The 25,014-nt window shown below is 50.5% G+C and overlaps 1 protein-coding gene across 1 annotated transcript in view; it reads left to right on the forward strand.

Annotated features, from left to right (window-relative positions):
- The window catches only part of ETF1 (eukaryotic translation termination factor 1), a 257,735-nt gene that overhangs the window by 117,477 nt on the left and 115,244 nt on the right, over window positions 1–25,014 (forward strand). The gene's annotated exons all lie outside the window — the stretch shown is intronic.

Here is a 25,014-nt window from a genome sequence, read left to right on the forward strand (position 1 = left end):
GAGACAGCAGGCAGGTCCCTGGCCCAGGGAACTTTACTTAAGCAGCACGCTTGGCTTCGTAACTCAGGTTTCAAACCTGAGACACAGGCTGCTCTCATCAACAAACCCATTGAAGAAACTAACCTTCAGAAAGGCGGTCGATGAGGCCCTGGAAATGGCCAAAAAAGAGCACGAGACTCGTCCCTGCAACATATTACTCAATTACCTTCCCACCAAACGGGAGGTAATTCTTGTTGGTCCCATCGAGGTCAGTCCTGTGCAAGTCAGAACAACTATAGCACAGGAAACTTTAATGCTGGACAAACATCAGGAAGCCCCGCATACTACCCACCCAAGGGGTCAGCGACGCGGCAAAGCCAGAGGTAGAGGCCCAATCCTAGAGGAGCTGCAGCCTCTGGTCAGAAATGATAATCAGATCCAGGTCCCCTCCCATGTCACCCCGGTCGGGGGGCGCTTAACATCTTTCCTCACGGCATGGGAGGGGAGAACTTCAGACCAGTGGGGGTGTCATAAAGACGGTCGCCCACGGGTACTGCGTGGAATTCGCCCGATCTCCACAGTTCAGACCACCGTGCTCACAGCGCCCCTCACCGGACCATCTGGAGATCTTGAATCAAGAGGTGGAAGCGCTGCTGGGAAAGGACGCCATAGAAGCCATGCTGATTCTTCAGGTAAACAAGGGTATTTATTCAGTGTACTTCCTTGTACCCAAAAGGACCTCACCATGCACCCTGTTCTAGACCTGCGCCCAGCGAACAAGTTAATAAAACCTCAAAAGTTTTGCATGGTAACGCAACAGGAGGTAATCCCACTGTTGAAACAGGGGGACTACATGCGAACATTGGACATGAAAGATGCATATTTTCATATTTCAATGTTGCCAGCGCACAGGAAATATCGAAGGTTCATGATAGAGGACGGGCATAACCAATTCAAGGTGCTCCCCTTCGGCATTGCCTCGGCGCCAAGGGTGTTTACAAAGGTCCTAGCAGCAGCACACCTGCGCAGACTATCCGTCCCGGTTTACCCTTACCTCGACGACTGGCTCATAACGGGGGACTCGTACGACACATGTTTTTAACACCCAAAAGACAGACTTTCTGTTCAGTCTGGGTTTCTCTATCAATGAGAAAAGAATCCAGTCTAGTCCCCAAACAAAACAATTTCTGGGAGCTCTAATCCGGACGAAGCAGCCTCGTCGTCCCCTCCAAAGAGAGGGTTCAGAACATGCTTTTTCAGATCCCTCAATATGTAGCCAGTCGGGAGGTGACGGTGCGCAAAGCCATGCGTTTGCTAGGAATGATGGCGTCGTGCATATACTTGGCTCCACACGTGCGGCTGCGCATGCGTCCCATGCAAGAGTGGCTCAGCAGCCAGTGGTGTCAGGCCAGTGGACAATTGGAAGATCTCGTAGTTCTCGCCAGCCCTTGTTCTCTCTGCAGTGGTGGTCAAGGGAAAACCTCTTGAAGGGGAAAACCTTCACCACCCCTCAGTGGAAGCCGCTCTCATGACAGATGCATCTCTCACAGGGGTTAGGGGGGGGGGCCCCCCTCACCTGCTTCAGCAGACAGCGCGTGGAGTGTGGTCTCCACAAGTAGCGTCCAACCATATAAATGTACTGGAGCTATTAGCGGTGTTCAAGGCATTAAAGGCCTTTCAGATGCAATTACAAGGGAAGACCGTGCTAATTATAACAGACAGCACTACAGCCATGTATCACCTGAAAAAACGGGGGCACTCCCTCTCCAGGGCTATCCAAGCTGTCCCAAACCATTTGTATGTGGGCTCTCAAACACAAGATGTTTCTGTTGTCCCAACATGTTCCAGGGGAACTCAATATTCTGGCAGAAGTGCTCAGCAGAGATTTCCCTCTGCTCATCGAATACGAATGGCGTCTGCACGAAGACATCTTCCTTGCTAAATCGGAAGCCTACAACCACTGTATCTCCGCTGCCAACTCCCACTCTAAAGAACTCTTCAGTATCTTAACCCTACCACCTACCTGCCCTGATGAGATCGTCAGACGAGGCATGGTGCACAGGCATACAATCAGCCATGCTTGCAAAAATAAACCTCCAAAAGAAGATATCCCACCACTTCAGTACCCTACCTAAGCAAAGCACACATGCACAGACTAAACCAAATGTAAAAACAAGCAACATGCCCAAATTCGCCTTCACTGAAATCTACGAAGCTGAGGTCATTGACATCCTAAGACACCTCAAACCTTCGCAATGTAAGGGTGATGTATGCCCCCCTAAAATCATCAAAGACTGCGCAGAACCGCTCGCCCCTCTTCTCACGGCATTCATCAATGCATCTTTAAAAACGGGCATAGTCCCAGACAGCCTTAAAGAGGCCTGGGTGCGCCCGCTCTGGAAAAAAAAAAACATACGCTAGACCCCGCTAATCCCAACTACCGACCCATAACAGTCCCATTCCTCAGGAAAATACTTGACAAGGCCACCCACAAGCAGATTCAGCTTTACATTGAATCAAACGCAGTCCTAGGAAAAAGACAATCCGGGTTCTGCAAGGGACATGGAACTGAAACTGCCCTTCTAGACCTAGAAAATGAAATCGCCAACATCCTGGACAGAGGCAAGCCCGCTCTCCTTCTCCTTGACCTTTCAGCTGCGTTTGATCTGGTAGATCACACCACACTCACCACTCATCTGACACATGCTGCACGCTTCTCTAAGGATGCAGCGTCTTGGGTAACCTCGTTCCTAGAGGGCAGAGCTATGAAAGTGTTCTCTAACACAGCTCATGCAGCACCCTCCATAATCCACTGTGGTGTCCCACAAGGCTCCTGTGCTGCCCCCACGCTCTAATCTTTTTACCAAACCTCTTTTATCCTCCCCCTGACAGGAATTATCAAGACGCCAATAACTTGCAGCAAATCTACTCCACCATACAAGCATGGATGGCTACTAATGGCCTCTGCTTGAATGGGGACAAGACCGAAATACTTATTCTAGGCCTGAAATCCACACTCGCCAACCTTAACCCGCTGTACCTAAACTTCAACATGGATAACTGGATCATCCAAGTTCTATTTTCAGTCAAAACACTGGGGGTTCATATAGACGCTACCTTATCTATGGACAAACAAGTCAGCGCCATAGTTTCGGCCTCTGCACTGAGTACTAAACTCATCAATGCAATAAAACCATTCATAACTAAGGATAACTGCCTCTCCATCGCCAGAGCAACCATAGGAGCCAAACTAGATTACTGTATGTGCTCTTAGCCCGCACATCCAAAAACAAAACCTATCTAGGCTCCAAACAACTCAAAACAACGCTCTTCGAGCAGCCCTCCGTATACCGAAAAGAGATCCCATCACACAAGCCAAGAAGACAGCGCACTGGCTCCCAGTCAAGGACCAGATCTCCTTTAAAATTCTCACAACCGCGCATAAATGCATCAACCTCTCAGCACCCTCTTAACGATCTGACACATTACGTAAAACTCAGTCCATCAGACCGATCAGATCTCAATACAACAATCAACTAACTATACCACGCATCAATGGAACTAAGGCAGGAGGCATAGGCTTCCGCTTCCTCGCACCCAAGCTCTGGAACTCGCTGCCCACTGACCTCAGAGCTGAAACATCCCTCTTCTCCTTCCGCAAAAAACTCAACTGCCCTTTTCAACTAAGCTTGTTTCACCTGGTTCTCCTGCTGCTCAAATGCATGTATGTAACTAAAGAATAATATCGTCCAATGTAACACCAATAGACATGAACTGTATGTAACTAAGTATAAGCAACACTGTAACAAGCGCCTTCGGTCTGCTGTGCGCTCAACAAATGCAAATAAATAACGTCTTCGCAGAATGGGGCTTCCCAGAGATGGACCTGTTCGCGACTCAGAACGCCCAATGTCAAGCCAACGCCTCCAGGTACCCCCAGAACCGCTCCAAGGGGAACGGCCTCTGGATAACATGGTCAGGAAAATTTGTCTACGCTTGCCCCCCGACTCACCGTCTCAACAAGATAGTGCACAAGATGCACCAGGAACCAGCTACCATGATAGTTAGCCCCCCCCATGTGGGCCCGCCAACCCTGGTTCGCTCATCTAATGGAAATGTCCCTCTCCCCACCAGTAAAACTACCCTGTCCGTACAACATGTCTCGGGACGGGGGGGGGGGGGTAGACCCTACACCCATGCCCACAAACTCTGAACTTAGCAGCTTGGCTCCTGAGGTCATAGAGTTTGGACACCTACATCTCCCTCAGAGGTGCATGGACCTACTCGGGGAAGCTGGGAAACCGAACACCCGTTATTGCTATGCCAGCAAATGGAAACGTTTTTGTCATTTGATGTAATACCAAGGGCGTCAATCCCGATCGATTGTTCACCCACACATTGTGCTGAACCTAACCCATTTGTTGGACACAGGGTTGGTCTTCAATTCCCTAAAGGTTCATCTGGCTGCTCTTTCAGCCTACATCATAACAAAAGGTGTTGTGGTGGAAGATACCGGTGATTAAGGCCTTTATGGAAGGGGTTAAGAGGATTCATCCTCCCAGCTCATGGATGGGATCTAAATGTGGTTTTAACCAGGCTCATGGGATCTCACTTTGAGCCAATGCATAAAGCAAGTCTAAAATACCTTACTTATAAGACTGCCTTCCCAGTGGCTATCACTTCTATCAGAAGGATTGGCGAACTACAGGCCCTTTCTCTTGTAGACCCCTTTGTTACAGTCCACAGGGATAGGGTAGTTCTGTGTACTCATCCCAGGTTTGCGCCTAATTTCATCTCTAGTTCCATGTGAACCAATCAATTGAACTACCTACCCTTTTCCAGAATCCAACAAGCATGGCCAAAAGAAGCCTACACACACTAGATGTGCGCAGGGCAGTCATGATCTACCTGGAAAGAACGAAACCACTGAGGAAAACGAACCAATTTTATGTTTCAGTGGCAGCTGGTAGAGAGGGGGATCCTGTCTCTAAATCGGCTATCTCAAGGTGAATTGTCAAATGCATCATACGGTTTCTCTCTTGCTTAGAGAGAACTGCTCTTCAAGCCTAGAGCACATTCTACTAGGGGCACTGGGGCGTCCATAGCATTCATTGCAAATGTTCCCCTAGCGTCCATTTGCAAAGCGGCAACCTGGAGTTCTGTACACACCTTTACAAAATACTATTGCCTAGACACTCATTCTAGGTCTGATTCTCAGGTGGGACAAGCAGTACTAAGACATCTTTTCACTACTGTTCCTTCTCACAACGCACCTCCAACTCTGGGTACTGCTCGCTAGTCTATGCACAGCATGTGATTCTAAGCAGACTAACGAGCATCAGAAGACATGCATTACTTAACATAATGGCATTTTTGATGATTGATTGTATCTGCTCGGGGTGGAAGGAACATAGACGCCTTACTTTCTCTTCGTACTCGCTCACAATAGCCTTGGGCTCCCTCATGGCAGAAAAAATACAATCGGAGGGACCTTGGCGCGTGAGAGATTGGGGTACACTACATGTCACGACGGGGATAGTGTTACAGACATGGCTATGCCGACGTCCCCTTTCGGTCCCCGAAAGACCAGATGCAATACTCTGCAGTTACCACTGAATGTCGGACCGTATGCACAGCATATGAATCTAAGCAGATACAATCATCAGAAATGCTATTGCGGTAAGTAATGCATGTCATATATACACAGATATTTAAAAGCATTCTTTATAAAGCAGCAACAAATACTAATAATCTGAAGTTGGGATTCAAAAAGTGTAAAATAAAGCAGGCGAGTAATTTCTCATGTTATGCATTTGCAGCACTAAGGGTCAAGTCATTTGAGGTCAGTAATTACTTTTCTCCAGCATGGCTCTGGTATGGATTCACATGCTCATGATTCTGAGGCTGGTAATCCTTGGTAAAAGACTGATTTTCTCCTCTAAACCAATCACTGTAATTTGGGTCATACTGCCCCCAGCCAATGACTGCATTCTCCCTAAGCCCGTCTGGCAGCCATCTTCAGATTTGTACAGCACGTTCAAATGTTGGGAGTCCTCGAATTTTGCTCTGTGAACTATTCTACAGTTTTTGTGCTTTTTCTTTTAATGAAAGTCCTATTTTTGTCAAACAGAGCCTGTGTTATCTTCTCTTCACCGGCTGACAAACGGGGGATCTGTTTGTTGGTTAATTTCAGTGCCCCTCAAGTATCGTAGAGATTCATTGAAATTTCTAGAAGGCTATCATGCCTACTCAGCACCTCCGACCAATGTCGGACGAGAAGAGGGAGCAAAGCTTTGCAAGCTCTGCTCCAGTTGTGGTCTGCAGAACGTGTTTGTGGTCCGGGTGAAGACGGAGGCATTGAAAGTATCCTCAACAAAGAAGGGGATTGTGAGATCTGCCACAAACTTGTGTCCCTCTCCCTGGTTTTTAGGTTTCCTGTAGCACTCTGAGGAAAATGCAATCAGCTCCGAGAATGGTAGCCAGGTGTCTTACGGGTCGAGTTGATTGGTCCCACCAACTCAAAGGAAGAAGTCGTCCTTGCTGGGGCTTATCTGTCGATACAAACCTAGCGATTCGGACCTGCAGCAGGGCTTCACAGGGCAAACCAAACGGTCCAGGAGTTGCAGATGTCGTCCTTTTCAAGCTCTTCTTTGGTTCCTTCGTCCAGTAATCGACTCTGCCTTCCAAGCCAAAAGACTCGCATTTTATTCTGTTCTCTCCCATTCATTCCAGCCTAGCTGTCACTCACCTACCAGGGTGGCTGTCCTTGCCGAACAGTCAGCCAATCACCACAGAGTACATTTGGGTCTGCTAGGAGACTACGCACCAGGCGTTTCTGGCACCTCCCTTACTTCCTGCCTACCCCAGACACTCTGGCGCCAGAGGCGGGTTTCTCTCAGAATCCCAGCCAAAGGCAGAACCAAGAAAGACCAAACCTGGTTTGCCGCAGAGAAAAACTTGAAGGACCTTTCCAAAAAGATGGCGAAAAAAGACCAGGGACCGTTTTAACAAAGGAGGCCCAGTGCCATTTTGAAAAATATGGCTCCCGCGATTTAACGTTACCGGAGCTGCGAACAGTTCGCGGTCGGGGTAAATCATGGTAGTTCATGGCAAAACCACTGCCACGAGCTATTCTGAGAGGAAAGGGTAACGTATAAATGCTACATGAGTAACTAGACACGGGATACGAAGTAACCCCTCCAGCACTCTATTGTAAGATGGGGTGTACCGGGTCTAGATTTTTATAGGACTAAGAAGTCGGAAATCGAAGACTTTCCTGTGGCTCTGCACTGAAGGTGCTTTATGACACAATTGTAAAAGATGATGCCTATGGAGTTGGTTAGACTCCATAACCAAAAAGAAAGGGTCTCAGTCTCTCCAGGTAAAAAAATCAAGTCCTCAAAATCTAGCAAAGTTGCTGGTGGTCTCTAAGGTGGAGGGAATTAACACATTTTTGAGAATTCTCCCTAACAGCAGGGGTCCCAACATAAGGCTAAACACTGCGAGTCCACCGCCACTGGGAGCGCAGTTGCGACGGGCTACACGGCGGCCAGGGAGATTAAAGCATCTCAGCGCCTTCATCCACGAGCCAACGTTCAAGTTCTTCTAAGAAGAGGAAGTCGGATCATTCGGGCAAGCTCTTGGAGAAGACCCAGACAGACCCTACTGAAAAGCCCAAGGGGGAGCGGGGCGCAGACCCACACCCACTAAGGTGAAGGCCCAGGTACATCTGACGAAGGCCCCATCCATTGAAGGAATGCGTCCCTCGCAAAGGCCGCCGAGGCGGATCCGCAGGGCATCCCTGCCTACCAGGAGGGAGTCCTTTTTCAACCCTTTCATCAAAACCATCTCCATTGGTTGCAGAGAAGGGGGGGGGGCGCACGGTAGCCCTTCATGGCTCATATCTCCTCTGAGGAGCTTACCAACCTCCGGACCCTCCAGGAGGAACGATGCATCGAGAGCAGGCCCTACTGGAAGGATCCCGACTAGGGGCGACAATGAGACTGACACGTTCAAGGCCCTTTCCTTAGGATTGAAGTTGTTGCCAAGAGTTTTCACCAAGTGCCTGGCACCGGTGGCAGTGCAGCTGCGTATACAAGGGATCCACGTGTACCCTTTGTTGGGGAGAATTCTCGGAAATGTGCCAATTCCCTCTACCTTAGAGACCCCTAGCAACTTTGCTGTATTTTGAGGACTTAATTTATTTAACCTGGAGAGTGAGACCCTTTTCCCCACTCATGTGTTTTAATGTGATTTTTGTACACAGTTTATATTGGTTGTGGAGTCAGACAAACTCCATAGGCATCTTTTACATTGTCACACAGCACCTTCAGTGCAGTGACACAGGGAAGTCTTTCAGATTTCCCAAAGGTTTAAATACCTTCTCTTGGATAAACTACCGTTTCCCAGAGCAGTAAAGTGAAATTGACTTGACTTACATTTGTAACTTTCTAGACCCAGCAAACACTTAAAATATTGTGCTGGAGGGGTGTAGCTATCCCCTTTGTCTAGCTTCTCCTGTAACATTTGTGTTAACCTTTCCTCACTGAATGGCTGGTGCCAGTGGTTTACATTTTTTTAAAACCTTTTTGTTAATTGTATTTGGTTAACATAACCTTCTACATCCATAGAAAAACACATGAGAACATAAAAGAAAAACATTAACTCGTCGAATATCGATGGTACATAAAACAAGAAGACCGGAAAGAAGAAAAAAGGAAAAGGACACATTACCTAACATACCATTTCCCAATTACTCAATGGTTTACTTTTAACTACCATGGTGTGCATTTACCGCGGGCTGCGTTTGCAGCTGCAGTAAAGCACCCAAGGGTGCCATTTTTGTGAAAATGGCCCTGGTCGTCTTTTTTCGCCATTTCTTTGTGGAAAGTCCTTGATTTACTCTGCGCACCAAGACCGGTTTGGTCCCTTATTTCATTTTGCCTTAGCCAGGATTCACGAGTGAAGGCCGCCTCTGGCTCCAGGGTGTCTGGTGGGGGCAGGAAGCAAGGGAGGTGCCCAAAACGGTTGTCTCCTAGGAGACAAGAATGTACTCTTAGTTGATTGGCCGGCTCGCTGTCTGACAAGGACAGCCAACCTGCTGTGTGATTGACAGCTGGGCTGGAATGAATGAGAGCAAGCAGCATTAAAGGCAAGGCTTTTTGGCTTGTAAGGCAGTTGACCACTGGACGAAGGAATCTGAAGAACTTGGAAGAGACGCCTGCTGCAACTCCTGGACCGTTGGTTTGGCCGGCGAACACCTGCTGCTGTGCAGATACTCCAAATTTGTATCGACGGAGAAGCCCCTGCAAGGACGACTTCTCCTTTGAGTTGGTGGGACCAATCAACTCCAAAGTAAGCCACCTGGACATCCTCTCAAAGCTGGTCGAGTATCCACTGCAGTCACTGCCGGATAGCCAGGGGAGGAACAGCTTTTAAGCTGGCCAAGAGCTCCAGGAAGATCCTCCAGGCTCCTAGGAAGCAGGACTTACCGAGCCTGAGCCCCCTCAACAGAGTGCGGGACCCCAGAAGCAAGCAAAGCCCATCTCGACAGCCAGGAACCTCCTTGTTGCGATTTGTGGTAGTCGCGAGGAGCTTAAACACCCACAGCCACTAGTTTGAAGCTTGCCGGTTGCAAGCAGTGACGTGTTGGGGAGAATTCTCAAAGTGCTCATTCCTCTCTACCTAAGGGACCCCCAGCTCTTTTGCAGGACTTTGGAACTTTGAACTTTTTAATTCTGGTTGTTTTCTGTTTATTTTATGTGGTTATGGAGTTTTAGAACACTCCATAGGCGTCTTTTATTTATTTTTGTCACACTGCGCCCTCAGTGCAGTGGCACAGGGAAGCCTTTTAGGCTGTCCCAAGGTTTAAAGGCCGCCTTTGGGATAAACTGTTTCCCAGAGAATGTAAGATTAAATTGACTTTACTAGTCTTTTGAAATTCCTAGACCCAGCACACACCATCTTCCTATAGAGTGCTGGAGGGGTTGCCTAGTATCACCTGTATCTAGAAACTCATGTAACAGTCAAATGCTACCCTTTCCCATCAAAATGGCTGGTGGCAGTGGTTTTACAACAAACTACCATGATTTTTCCCAATCGCCAACACCAGTAGCTAAAAATCGCGGGAGCTATGTTTTCAAGATGGCGCCTTAGGCCCCTTTGTTTAAACATGTCCCGGTCTTTTTTTCACCATTTCTTTTTGGAAAGGTCCTTCTAGAGTTTGTCTCTGCGTGCCAAACCAGTTTTGGTCCCTTTGTTCCTATGCATTTGGCGGGTTACAGGACTGAAGACCCCCTCTGGCACCAGAGTGTCTAGGCAGGAAGTGAGGGAGGTGCCCAAAACACCCTCTGCTTAGTCTCCTTGGAGACCCAAATGCACTCTGGCGTGATTGGCTGGATGACTGTCTGACAAGGACAGCACCCTGCTGGGTGTGTGGCAGCTAGGCTGGAATGAAAGGGAGAACACTGTTTAAAAGGCAAGTCTCTTGGACTGGAAAGGGAAGTCGACCACTGGAACAAATGAACCGAAGACGAGCTGCAAGAGGACGGCTGCTGCAACTCCTGGACCGTTGATTTGCCCGGTGCAGTCCTGCTGCTGGTCCGCATTGCCAAGTTCATCTCGTCCGAGAAGCCCCTTCAACTTCCTTTGAGTTGGTGGGACCAATCAACTTGTAAGCCACCTGGATACCATTCTCAGAGCTGGTTAGGATTAACCAGAGAGGACACCAGCGTGTGTGCTTGATGACTGCTACTCTAACTGAAGTGAATTAATGTTTGCTGCGTTTTTCGACGATGCTCTGCAGGAGTCCACCCCCACCCCCGATGCCCTCCCTCTTGTCACCACGACTGAGGCTCGAACGGTGAGATCTGCAGGAACTGCCATGAACCAACGTTTTCTGCTGCATCTTATTCATATTAAGGTACTGTGCTAACCCGATTGAGAGAACTTACCTCTCGCAGTGAAAGTTCGTGGAACTTTCCCAACTTGCAGGCCTAATCAGCTTGTGACCCAACATGATTCTTTTTCATACAAACTACTTCTGAGAACATTGGCAAAGACTTTACCATTTACTACAAGAACTGCTCTTTACTATCCAAGACACTAGTCCATTGACTTTGGCCTATGCCTATTGAACTGAAACTATTTGCACTGCTTAAGAAAGTATTTGTGATCTATTCTATTAACTTGTGCCTTTTTACTCTCATTCAAAGTAACTGAAAGCACCGGTCATACTGTGAAAACTGCACCCTTCCCACCCTCTCCTCCTCTGCCCTCCCCCCCCCCCCCCCCCCCCCCCCCCATTGTGTTGAAAAGAGTCATTGTGCCAAAGGTTGTCATCTAGGTGGCGCCGCTGCTGGGGCTTCAGCGTTGTTGGGCTGGTATTTGAGTCATGCGTTTCTTCCAGTTGTTGTAAGTCAGCAGCGGCGGTCGTTGAAAGCAGGTATATGATGTACTGCCCCCATATGTCCGGAGGGTGTGCATGTAATGGCATAGTCTTGATGAAGTCAGTTTCTACATCTTGACAAAGTTACGTCTTTCAGCCAGTGCTGTAAATTTGGTGGGGGTCCTCTACCCCATGTGTAGGCGATTCTTCTTCGCGCCAGGATCAGCAGTAGATCTGTTAGCCTTCTAACTTAACTTGGTAGCGATTGAGTCAGGCCTAGTAGCACTATTTTTGGCTCAGGGACAAGCTCTGTTTCGGTTATTGCTGAGATTATTTCGAGTACTGCTCTCCGGAAGGTGGCTACTGGAGGACAGGACCATGCCAGGTGGAGGAAGTCAGCTGTGGGTGCCCCACATCGGTTGCGTTCTGCTGAGATAGTCCCTTTGGGAATGAAGTTTCGCCGGTGTGTGGTATGTTTGGGGGAGAAAGTTAAAGTGGATCAGTTTGAACCCCGCGTTGATCGCTACTCTGAGTAAGTTTTAGGATATAGGCCCATTCTTCACCCGGAATCGTGCTGTCTAGTGTTTTTTTTTTTCCCCATCTCCTTTTGGCTCTTGCGCCGGGTGGGTTTGTTTCGTCGAATAGGCCTTTGTAGATGTTAGTTACCAGGTGCCCTTCTCCCTGGGCTTGGATTGCGTAGTGGCGTAGTGGCCAGATTGGTGGTGGTTGTGGGAAACTCTGGATTACTGCCTGAAGCGAGTGTCGTAGTCTGTAGTATATGAACGTGTCGAGGGCATTGTTGCCTCCTCTTTCTCGGGCTTGTTGTGCCGTCATGAAGGTCCCTGCTGGAAAGAGGTCGTCCATGGAGTGCACCTGTAGCTTTTCTGTCCAGAACAGGAAGACTTTTTCGGCTGTGATTGGAATTCCAGGAATGTGCTTAACTGGCAGAAGAGGGGAGTATCTGGCCGAGATGTCGTTTTCCTTGGCAATTTTCCTCCAGAATGAATGTGTGATGGAGACTGGATTCATTCCTGATTGAGTGACTGGGAATTGCCCAAAAATTATGGATCGGAGGAAGTGCAGGGTCGCCAGTGCTCTCTCTATCTGGACATGCAGTTTTATGAACTGCGTTGCGTACCATTGGCTGAGGTATTGGGCCTGCCCAATAGTAGTGCTCCAGGTCTGGGAGGGCCAGTCCACCTTGCCGTGTGGGTAGGGTTAGTGTGGAGTAGGCGACCCTCGCTACCTTGCCGGCCCAGACAAGGTCAAGGACCATACTCTTTATGCGTTGAAGTTTGTGTGAGGAGCAGAGGAATGTTTGAGAAGAGGTACAGCAGTTTTGGTAAGATAATCCTCTTTACAATTGATACCCTGCCCCACAGGTTGAGTGGGAGGGACTTCCACCTCTCGATCTTGGTTTGGAGGATATCTATGGTGGTTTCGTAATTGTCATGAATGATGATCTCTCTCAGACAGGACATGTAGATGCCGATATACCTTACATGTGTGTTGCCTCTGGAAGCCGAAGTCGTCAGCAAATTCAATGGTGGTGGTGGTGGCGGCGGTGAGTGGGAAGATGACCGATTTGCTGTTATTGATTTTCAGCCCTGAGAAGCGACCAAACTGTATTACTGCTCTCATTGCTGGGTTTAGGTTCTCATCTGCGTTCTGTAGTAACAGGGCTATGTCGTCTGCATAAAGTGAGACGACCATCTTGTGTGGGCCGAAAGAGGCCTCTGTGAAGGTGTCGCATACGCATGTCGGAAGCGAGGGGCTACATTACTTAAGCGAACAGAAGTGCCGAGAGTCGACAGCCCTGTCTTGTTACTCTTCTCAAGTGGATATCTGCAGAGCAGTGGCCGCCTAACATGATGTTGGAGATTGGTTTTTTGTAGAGTAGGGAGATCATTTGCAAAAAACACTTAACAAGCCCCATCCTTTCCAGAACTGTGAACAGAAAGGGCCATTCGACCGAGTCGAAAGCCTTCTCGGCATCTAATAGTACTGCCACGGCCTGACAGTCCGGTTCTGAGGCTTCTATTGCTCCGAACATCCTTCTTATCCCGTATGATGTGTTCCTACCAGGGACGAAGCCCGCCTGGTCAGCCAGCACCATGGCGGGCATGAGGGGCAACAACCTCCTGGTTAGGACTTTTGCAAAGGTTTTGTTGTCCAAATTTATTATCGAGACCTGTATGAGCTGCATTCCGTTATCTTTGCCGAGCTTGTGCAAGAGGATTTTGTTGGACCTGTATAGTGTTGGTGGTAGCTGGTCGTTGGTCAGGGCCTCGTCCTAGACCTAGAGGAGTAGCGGGGCAAGGAGGTCTGCGAAGTGTTTATAGAATCCGCCAGACAGGCCATCTGGTCCTGGTGCTTTAGAGTTGGGTAGTTCCTTCATTACCTCGAGGATCTCCTCAATGGTCATGGGGGTGTTTAATGGTTCTCTGAGCTCTGGGTCGACCCAGTATAGTTCTATTTCATCTAGGTATCGTGTCAGCTTTGTTTGGTCGGCAGAGTAGTTTGAGTCGTACAGGTCCTGGTAGACTCTGCGAAAATATTCAACAATGTCGATTGGACGATGTTGCCTGTTGGGTCTCTCACTGAATCATTCGCTATGGGTTTTCTATCGGCAGCTATGAGCCTCGCGAGGAGAGCTCCGGGTTGCTGCCCCTCACCGTATTGCCGAATTTTACAGTGTCTGCCTAGAAATGTTATTTCTTTCAGCTGCGTCTCGGAACACTTCTAATTCTTTCTTAATTGCTGCTAGCGATTGTGGAGCATTGTTTGTCAGGAGAGCGCCTTCAAGGTCTTTGAGTTTTGTTTCGCTGGTGTTCAACTCCCTTTGCAGTAGTTTTAATATTCTGCATTCTTTCGTCATGCAGACCCCTCTGGCAAAACATTTTAGAGTCTCCCACAGAGTCCCGGCTGAGGGCGCTGTTCCTAGGTTGGAGTTGAGGAAATGTTCTAGTTCACTTCTGAGTTCTTCTGCAAAGACTGTGTCTTGCAGCGTTCGTGGCTTGAATCTCCATTGAGGTCGAGGTTTGGTTGCTTGTGTGGTGTTGCAAGCTAGAGACACCATGGAGTGGTCTGACAGGGTTCTCGGTAGGATGCAGCAATCGTCCCATTGTAGGCGGCTATGGCAGGACACAAGTGAACCCAGGAGTGGAAGGTGAAGTCGCTGGTGTTTGGTTTCTGGTGTCTCCAAATATTAGAGGTCGTAGGCTTTGCAGATTTCAGTGATTTGTAGGGACGCCTTGGATGGGGTCGATGTTAGGTTATGCGATTTATCTTTAGCTGGGTTCAGGGTTGTGTTGAGGTCGCCACCCCATATGATCGTGGACCAACTGACCATGCTCAGTTGGGTCATTACCCAGTTGAAGTTATTGGGACCGTCGGTGTCTGGGCCATATGAATTCACAAAGATGATTTCTTCTCCGTCAATCGTTCCTTGTATCATGAGCGACCTGCCTTCTGTGTCCTTTTTTTTGAGCAATTAGTTTGAAATTGATTGCCTTGTTTATTATGGCCACTCCCCTGGCATAGGACGAGAAGGTGAAGTAGCGGTGACAGCCCCAGTCTTTGGCCCAGGGGTGGTCGGACATAGATGTGTGTGTTGGATGAATACCATGTCGATTTTGTGCCGGCGTAGGTATTGTCATCCTCACTTTCGCTGGTTGATTCCCATCTTTAATGTTCCATGTAGCTACGGTGAAGGCGCCATGTTTTTAATTCTTTGGTTGTGCGGATCATGGCGTTTGGCTAATAATGGGCGGGGGTGGTGGGCCTTGTCGTGTTGATTTTGTTTGTGGTGTGCTCTTCTCCTGAGTGGAGCATGTGGGGTGTCCTGGGTGCTGTAAAACTTGTGAACTCCCAACTTGTGTGATTTTTCCCCTCCCATTTCTCGCGAGCAAACCCCCAACTGGCTCGTCGTGGATCCCCCTTCTTTTAACCTGTAACTTGAAAACTTGAACATTGCTGTGCTAGGGGTGCTTGGATCTTCCCAAGTCGTGCGGCCTTGAGGGTGTTTTACCCTCTATTTCGTGTTCCGGCAGCGTTGATTGACAGTGTACCAAGTTCTTTTGCTTCAGTCCATCTATGGTGGATTCCTCTGGGCCCTTTCTCGTTGAGCTCGTGCTTAGTTATTCTCTGGTGGTCGGCAGCCCGCCCGGTCTAGGTATACATTTGACTCTTTGGGTGTTTGGAAAAACTGGGTCCTTCCCTGGTGGTGTATTCTCAGTCGGGCTGTGAACAGCATCGAGTATGGGATCTGGTTCGTGCGGAGTCTGTTTAATGTTGTGAAAGACCTCCTTTGTGCCTGGACGGCTGGGGAGAAGTCCAGATAAAAGTGGACGGTATCGCCGTCGTGCTGCAGCTCGCCTTTCTCTCTGGCCATTCGTAGTATCGCATCTCTGTCCTTGTAATTGAGTAATTTTGCAATTATTGGACGAGAGGGGGCTCCGGGTGTGGGTCTTGGCATCGGTATTCTGTGGGCTCATTCGATGACGAACAGGCGTGAGAGTTTCTGGACCGGAGAGTGATTTGCACATTTCTTCAACGTGGTCTTCCATTTTTTCCTTGTAGTTTCTTACTCCTACTATCCGGATGTTTCTTCTGGAGCGCCCTTCGAGATCTTCATTTTTTGCATTGATTATTTTCATTTGGGCCTCGAGGGACGACACCTTGGTATTTAAAGATGATACCCCATCGTCTAAAGTGGAGATCCGTTGCTCTGCTTGGAGATGCTCTTTGTGGGTGTCTAGCCGATGTTGGACTTGATCGACTTTGGAGGAGAGGCCGTCCAGCTTACTATCTTAAGTTACTGATACTGGATTTCAGTTCCAGGAGCAGTGCTCTGATGTCAAGGGACTGGGGATCGTCGTTCTCTTGGTTTAGCATACGTGGCGGGGACTCTGGTTCGTTGCTGTGTCTTGGGGGTTTTTGCTGAGGTTCCAGCTTCGAACTTCAGTTTGCACTGTTTGTCGGTTTTCCCCATTGCGGGTACGGATGGGCAGCGTCGTTGGTTGCCTGATTGTAAGGCTTGTATGGCGGCCGAGGCGGGGGTTTCTTGTGCCTCTGTGGGGGTTTTTGCGAGATGTTTTGCCCGACTGTAGCGTTGGCCTGTGCCGGACGCTCAGCCCGCCATATGCGTTCTAGTTGGTGCCGGTGGATTATTGGCCGGCCAAGCCAGTCAGGTGCCAGGATAGTTGATTCAGTTCGAAGTCTTATGGCCCCTGCAGACTGACTGTGGTAGTATTATTGTGCTGCCAAAGTGGGGCCTCTTGCTAGATGGCGCCAATTGGATTGTTGGGCGCAGCCCGAAGGGGCACAGTCCTTCTCCCCCGAGGGTGGTCGCGAGCTGCGACAGTGTGGCTCTTTACCGAGTGCTCCTCGCTTGAGCCGCCTCCCCCCCCCCCCCCCCCAGCGTGCACCGTACCTGGTGGGGCCTAGCCCGTGTTCTGCCCCGGCTGTCGCCGCGCCGTCAGGATGTTGTAGCTGCCTGGGTAGCCGGCGGGAGTCTGTGGAGCTGCAAGGTGCCGGGATGTTGCTTCTCGGCCGCTGGGATGGTGAGGCCAGAAGGTTGTGTAGTCAGCCCACCGTCGGCGCGGGGGCCCTCCTCCTGCCCGGCGTGGGTCCGCTGCAAACCCCGGCGGGGGGGGGGGGGTGTGTGGGGCCGCTCGAGCCCCTCCAGGCCCACGCCCTGATCTCCGGAGGTCGACAGTACCTTCTATGCTGGAGTGGGGGGGCCCGGCCGTCTTGGCGGCTGCTGTTGCTGGGGGGGGGGGGGGGGGGGATATAGCCTGGGGGGGGGGGGGGGCCATGGCGGCAGCACATGTAGCGCCGGTGTCCCGGGCGACGGATCACACTGAGCCGCGCGACAGCCGCCGAAGCTCTCCCACGGCCCCCGAGATGCCTCAGTCACCCGGGAACTTCTGCACGGCTGATTTTCTTCCCTGTGCACTGACTGGAGCGTTGGTGGTTGTTTTAGGGAGTTATACTGCCGGAATAAACAGGATTTTAATAGGCCGCGCGGGAGCTTGCATAGGAGCGGCCATCTTGGTCGGGTCTCTAGCGCCCTCTAACCGTTTTACCAAGAAACCTTGAGTGTAAGTATCTACTTGAACCACTGTGATTGTAAGACCTCTGTGTAACCTCTTGTACTGCTCACATTCCCTCTTGAGATGAGCCTAGCTGCTCAGCTCGCTACCACAAACTGTGTAGTACAGACTTGTACCAGAAGGTTGGTTTTGTTTACACCTGTAGTCCTAATTGTACGTGGTGGTGCCAGAGGGTACTGCAGTGCAGTTGTCCCCAGAAGTCCTCCCTCTTGTCCCCACGACTGAGGCCCAGGAACGGTGAGATCTGCAGAGCTTCACAGGAACAGAAGTCATCTGCTGCATGTTTTCTTCAATACAAAGGTACTGTGAAAGTCTGAGAAGTTGCCTCTTGCTGTAGAGTTGCTTGCATCTTCTACTACTCACAAGTCTAACCGCTTGTGGCCCTACATTGATTATTTTTCTTCAGACTTCTAAAACATTGTGCAAAGACTTTTCTTAAGAAGTACTTCTGCTCGTATAAACTTTTGCCCATTGAATTTGGCTTAGCCTGTTCCACTGAATGACACTTTGGATCCACACATTTGCCTGCTTAAGAATATTTGTGATCTCTTGTGTGTTCTAATAACCTTTTCCTTTCACCTATTCCTAAACTATGCTAAATGCAACAGTAATATATTGATGTCCAAAGCACCCTAGCTATTGAAGTCACCTGAGGGTGTAGGTTATCTCTCGGCCATCCCAAAAGGGTACTTACTGATTTAGATACTTAATGTATTTGGAAGTATATTTGTGTTTTACATTGCTCCCTTGTGAAGGCTTACTATAACTGACTGATGAATAAACAATTATTAATTTATTTAAGGAACCTTGTATGTAAGAGTTGATTTGACTACTTGCCACTGTGAATCTCGAACTCCCCTACAGCTCACATTGACCCCTCGATAAGCCTGGCTGCTCAACACGCTACAAACCTGTGTAGTACAAACTTATACCAAAGGTTGGGTTCCTATTGCCAGGAGGTCAGGGATGTTGTAGTACACCCAAAGGGTACTGCATACAATCTTGCCTAACAGTCTGCAGATCCTATGTTCCTGGGCCTCAGTCGTGGTGAGGACGTCTGCGGACTCATGCATTACGAATGGAAGGTCGGCGGCAGCAATGGGAAACTTCAGATCAGCGGCACTTCACGGTTTCAGCTCCTTGCGTCTCTTACAAATAGCACCACTGTGGTCTCTGATACCTTCTTGGACTTTCCTTGCATCTGGGGTCCAGCACTATGTTGAGGTGGCTCAGGCTTGTTTAGTCTTGCTTCCTAGAGTTTGGGTCCGATTTAAAAGCTATGCACTCGTTCTGGTGTTCCTCTCCCTGGTAAATCGGTTCCTGCAGCAGCAGTGGAAGTACAGCCAGCTCCGAGAGGTTGTCCAGACAAGTTCAATTTTGGGTTGATTGGTCCCATCAACCCAAGGGCAGAAGGTGTCCTTGCAGGGCTTCTCTAGCTGAGGCGAATTCGGAGCTTCAGCACAATAGCAGGGTTTCACCGGGCCAACCAACGGTCCAGGAGTTACAGCAGGCGTCTCTTCCAAGTTTTCTTCGGATTCCTTTGTTCCAGTGGTTGACTCTGACATCCAAGCCAAAAGCCTCGCCTTTTATGCAGGTTTCTCCCATTTATTAGCAGCCTAGCTGTCACTCACACAGCAGGGTGGCTGTCCTCCGAGGACAGCCTGCCGGCCAATCACCTTTGGGTGCATTCCTGTAACCAAGGGGATTAAGCACATGGAGTTTAGGGCATCTCCCTCACTTCCTGCCCCTGCCAGACACGCTGGAGCCAAAGCCAAAACGAACTAAGGGACCAAACCTTGTTTGGCACGCAGAGTAAATCAGAAGGACGTTTCCAAAAAGAAATGGCGAAAAAAGACTGGGGCCATTTTGACAAAATGGGTACCCAAGGGGGCTTTACTGCAGCTGGAATTGCAGCCTGCGGTAAACACACAATGGTAGGAAAATGTAAACCACTGCCACCAGCCATTAATTGTAGAAAGGGTAACATAAAATTGTTACTTGAGAAACTAGACAAAGGGGATACTAAGTAACTGCTCCAGCACCATATTGTAAGTTAGTGTGTGCTGGGTCTAGAAAGTTACAATGGAACTAAAGTCAATTCTCCAGCATGGGGTCTGGCATGGATTCACATGCTCATGAAAATTCCCAGTCAGGCTGGGAATCCTCTGTAAAGAGAAAATCAGTTTCATTTTCGTTTCTGAACTGTCTTTCTCCTAAAAACAAATCACTGTTCTCTCATACTGCCCCCAGCCAATGAGAGCCCTCTACCTAAGCCCCTCCTCTGGCAGCCATCTTCCGATTTTTACTGCACGTTCAAGTGCTGGGAGTCCTCGTGCTATAGCTCTGGAGCTTTTACTGTGTTTTGTGATTTTTCAGAGTTTACTCTATTTTTTTGGGTCAATCGAGCCTCAAGCTCTACCTTTTCTACTTCCGATCAATGGGGACCCGTGTCTGATTTTCCTACGCCCCTCAAGGGTGAGAGTTCGTCGAGTTTCGCTTCTTGGAGGATTCCGCAAGATCTTTGAGGCCTACCCCGTGTGGACATGGCCCAGGACAAAGGAAACACGACACCTGGATCCAAGCTTTTCAGGAGCTGCCCTGGATGTAGATTACAAAATGTCTTCAAGGAAGATGAGCACTCTCGGTGCCTCTACTGCCTTCCCAACGACAAATCCCATGTGGAAAAGGACTGTGTTTTGTAAGAATATGTCCGAACGGACAATGAAGGATCGTCTTGCTCTACTCACCAACTGGCTGGGGCGGAAGAGCCAAGCAACGGTTGAGAAGACCGAGCGGTCTTCTAAGACCTTTGAGGGCGCTCCGGCGACCCAACAGAAGGCAAAGCACCGCGAGTCCGTGGGCACTGGGAGCGCCAATTGGTCGGGCTCTTTGGCTGCCAGGCAGGGGTAATGTCACCGACTCAATCCACGAGCCAACGCTCTGGGGAAAAGGAAGTCGGAGAACCCGGGTAAGCTTCGGGAGAAGTCCCGGTCGATCCCAACAGCGGCAGCCGGGGGGTTGTTGCTCCTGAAGAACCCGTCCATTGCCCCTGCTAAGAGACCAGTACGAGAAGTAGTACCGGGTCCTGCACTCCGCCCCTATGTGCCTCAGTGCTCAGCCATCCCAGATTCAGTGGTCTCGGCGGCGGCCAAGAAGAAAGCGGCAGGGGCGACAGCTTCAATTTCGACATCCTCGTACAGACGGCGCGGGGGGGGGGAAAGAAGCTGGACGTCATGGGACCGGTCATCTCGTCGGCGGCAACGACTATTAAGCGGCCAACACCCTCGCGATCGTGGCACGCTATGACAGGGAGCTATGGTTCAAGATCACTCCCCTGCTGGACTTCCTCCCGGACGACAAGAGGGCCGAGGCCCTAGAGATCCTACAGGAAGGCGAGGTGGTGTCGGACCACACCAGCATGATGGCCACAGACCTCGCCGACACCGCCTTTCGCCAGATGGGCAAAGGCGTTTGCCGGCGCGGTTGGCTTGAGGCCACCGACTTCCGCCAGGACGTGAGACCTGGGTTCTGGACAAGCCCTTCGACGGAAACAACCTGTTCGGCAAGACCGTGGACGAGTCACTGCAGGCCATCAAGGCGGACACTGAGACAGCTCGGTGCCTTGGGTGTTCAACAATGACGGCCGTCCTTTCGGAACTCCGGAGGCAAGCAAGGTGCCTCGAAAGGATTTGATGGTGGTTCCTCGTTGTACCGCCAAATGGCCCGCTCCTCGTGGCAGGAAGCCTACAGAGGACACAGCAAGACAGGAGGATCGCGTCGTTGTTGCCAGGGAGGCCAAGGCGGCAAGGCCATGACGAAACAGGACTGAACTGGCCGTGGCGTTGGGGCCCCCACCCGAGCACCCTGGTGGGAGGCCGGCCGGCGAAATTAGTCAGCGTGTGGCAGTCCATCTCCACTGACCATTGGGTGCTGGACGCCCTGGTCCGCGGGCACTCTGGAATTTCAGAAAAGGTGCCACGCATACCACCTGTGGCCAGGAAGGAAAACCACGTCCCACAACTACTTCTGAAGGTACGAGTGATGCTAAGAAAAGGGGCCATAGAACTTGTCCGAAAAAAGGCTTTGGGGCTCGAGTGTACTCGCAGTACTTACTCGTCTGGAAGAAGACCGGCGGTTGGCGACCCATCCAGGACCTTCGGCGTCTAAAACAAGTGCAGCAAGTCTCAAATTCCGGATGGTCACCCTCCAGCACGTGCTGGGACAGCTGGAGGAAGGCGATTTCCTATTGTCGTTGGACTTGGAGGATGCCTACTTCCATATCCCCATTCTAAAGGGACACCGCAAATTCCTACGATTCGTGGTCCAGGGGCGGCACCATCAGTTCAAGGCCCTTCCCTTCGGATTGAAGTCAGCACCCAGGGTGTTCACCAAGTGCCTGGCACCAGTGGCGGTGCAGCTCTGCCTGCAGGGGGATCCTAGTCTACCCCTACCTGGACGATTGGCTCATCCAAGCAAAGTCAAGGGAAATCGCAGTCGATCACACAGCAAAAACCGTCCAACTGCTCACGGATCTGGGATTCTTGATCAACTTCACGAAATCCCACTTGGTACCGTTGCAAGTCGCCCTGTCCCTGGGAGCAAGACGCGACACATTGGTGCGATTGGCTGCACCGTCGGAGGAAAGGACGAAGGCCATCCTGGGCAATGTTCAACGGCTGTTGACCTTGGAGGCAGCCAGGGTGAGGTCCATCAAGTTCCCTACTCGGCATGATGTCCTTGTGTATCTACCTCGATCGCCTATCAAGAGTTCCTCAACCACCTTTGGATGCGGGCAGTTTCAAAGACAGGATCTCGCTCAACGAGACTTTCCGCCAAACTATTTGGTGGTGGGGAACCCGCGCGCACCTTGCTGCGGGCATGGACTTCCAGACCCCGGCACATCAGGAAACTGTGACTGACGCCTCCCTGGAGGGATGGGGAGCGTACACCAGAGATCTCATGCAAGAGGCCTTTGGCTCCCGGAGGAGAGGTCCCTTCACATCAATGTCCTGGAGCTTTGAGCCGTGTCCTGGGCCCTCAGGTCATTCCTTCCGTCCCTCAAGGGCAAGGTGGTGAGGGTCTTCACCGACAACACCACCACCATGTTCTACATCCAGAAGCAGGGGGGAACCAGATCCCCAGCCCTATCCAAGTAAGCGCAGGATCTGTGGCACTGAGCCGTCGGCCAAGGGATGTTTCTGGTACCCTTCCATCTGGCAGGAACCAAGAACACCATCGCCGACTCACTCAGCAGGGAGCTGCGCTCGTGCCACGAGTGGGAGCTGTGGCAGGATCAAGTGGATCGCCTATTCTGACGACGGGGCAATCCCCAGATCGACCTATTCGTGACGAACGCCAAGTGCCGGAGGTTCACCAGCAGGTTTCCCCTGCCTGGGAGCATGGCCGATGCCTTCTCATTCCCCTGCGACGGCCTGTTCGCGTATGCGTTCTCACCGTTGCCGGTGCTACTGCGACTCATCAGTCAACTCACACGGGCCCAGTGTAGGATGATCCTCGTCGCATCGGCGTGGCTGAGACCGATCTGGTTTCCGTACCTTCTGGACATGTCGGCGCTCACGCCCCGCCCATCACCCACCAACCAGGCCCCACAGTCAAACTGCCAACGGACGCGGATTTTCTCGCCAGAGAAGGAGGCGCCATCCTCCACCACGACCCGGCGTCACTGAACCTGCAGGCCTGGCTCCTGCAGCACTAGAGTTCAGAGGGTACGATATCCCGGCGGACTGCAAGGAGGTGCTTGCAAAGGCCAGGGCGTCCTCTACTCTCGTGCTATAGACACAAATGGAAGAGGTTCTCCGTCTGGTGCAGCGCACAGTAGGGTAACCCTCTGCGGATTACGGCCCCTTAAGTGCTGTCGCTGGCCAAGGCGGGCTGGCCCATGCCTCAAGATCCATCTGGTAGCGGTCTCCCGCTACACCAGAACTCCAGGGCGATCAGCTCTGTGGTCCCATCACCTGGTGAAGGAGTTCATGAAAGGACTATTCCGATCGTTCCCACCGGTGAAGGCCCCAGCGTGGGAACTCAACGTGGTGCTGACCAGGCTCATGGGCCCGCCATTTGAGCTGCTGCATTCGGCACCGTTTGTCGTGGAAGACAGCGTTTCTTGTGGCCATCACCTTCGCACGACGAGCGGGAGAGATCCAGGCCCTTTCCTGTAAACCTCATACCTGACATTCCACGAGACAAGGGTGGTGCTGAGGACTCGCCCCTCCTTCATGCCCAAGGTGCTGTCGGACTTCCATCTCCACAAGCCCTTGGTGTTACCTGTTTTCTTCCCGTCTCCTTTGTCGCTGGCCGAGAGGACTTTGCACTCGGTAGATGTGGCTAGAGCGCTGAAGTTCTACGTGGACCGCACGAAGAGGCTGCGGAAGACATCACAGCTGTTTGTGAACTTTGGTCCTGTGAATCAAGGGAAGGCCCCCTCGAAGGCTTCCATTTCCAGGTGGCTCTCCGGCTGCATTATGCACTGTCACCGGTTGGCAAACCGACCCTTGCCCGTCCGAGAGCCCATTAGACCAGAGCAATCGCTGCTACCACTGCGTTCCTCTCTGGTGTGCCCCTGCTGGACATCTGCAGGGCTGCTACGTGAAGGTTGATGAAAATCTTCATGAGATTTTACTGTCGACTGGGATCCCAGGGAGGAGTCCAGAGTCGGCCAGGCAGTACCGCACAACCTGTTAGCCGGAAGGTGGGCCTGGTGAGGAGGTAAGAGATGCTTAATGTTGAGTTGATGTAATGCTTAATGTTGAGCCTTGCCACCTCCCGTGGTTGTGCATGTCTGTACTGCTATGTATTCTTGTATTCATGAGCATGTGACTCCATGCCAGATCCCATGCTGGAGAAGGAACAAGTTACTTACCTGTAACTGTTCTAGCATGGAGTCACCTGCGAACCCTCCCTCCTACCCCGCTGCGGCTCTTCTCTTGGTCCTACTGCCACTTTACGTACTACCAAATCTGAAGATGGCTGCCAGAGGAGGGGCTTAGGTAGAGGGCAGTCATTGGCTGGGGGCAGTACGACCCAGAAACCAGCGATTGGTTATTAGGGGAAAGACCGTTCAGAAACAAAACGGATTTTTTCTTTACAGAGGATTCCCACCCTGACGACAGGGAATATTCATGAGCATGTGAATCCATGCCAGACCCATGCTGAACAACAGTTACAGGTAAGTAACTTGTTCCTTTCACTTGACTGTTCTTGGAAACAGTAGTTTATCCAAGACAAGGTATTGAAACATTTTGGGAAATCTGAAAGACTTCCCTGGTCACTGCACTGAAGGTGCTGTGACACAATTTAATCAGATGCCTATGGAGATTGTCAGACTCCAAAACCAAAACAGTGTTAAGATAAAAAAAATACATGAGTCGGGGAAAAAGATCTCTCTGCAGGTTAGAAATTAAAAATCCTAAAATCCAGCAAAAAGTGCTGGGGATCTCTTAAGGTAGACGGGGAATTAGCACATTTCTGAATTGTCTCCAACACTCCCATTTTGACTTGGTGTCTTTTCCAATA

The sequence above is a fragment of the Ambystoma mexicanum genome, chromosome 3q (genome assembly GCF_040938575.1).
Source record: "Ambystoma mexicanum isolate Mex_15411 chromosome 3q, UKY_AmexF1_1, whole genome shotgun sequence".
NCBI lineage: Eukaryota > Metazoa > Chordata > Amphibia > Caudata > Ambystomatidae > Ambystoma > Ambystoma mexicanum.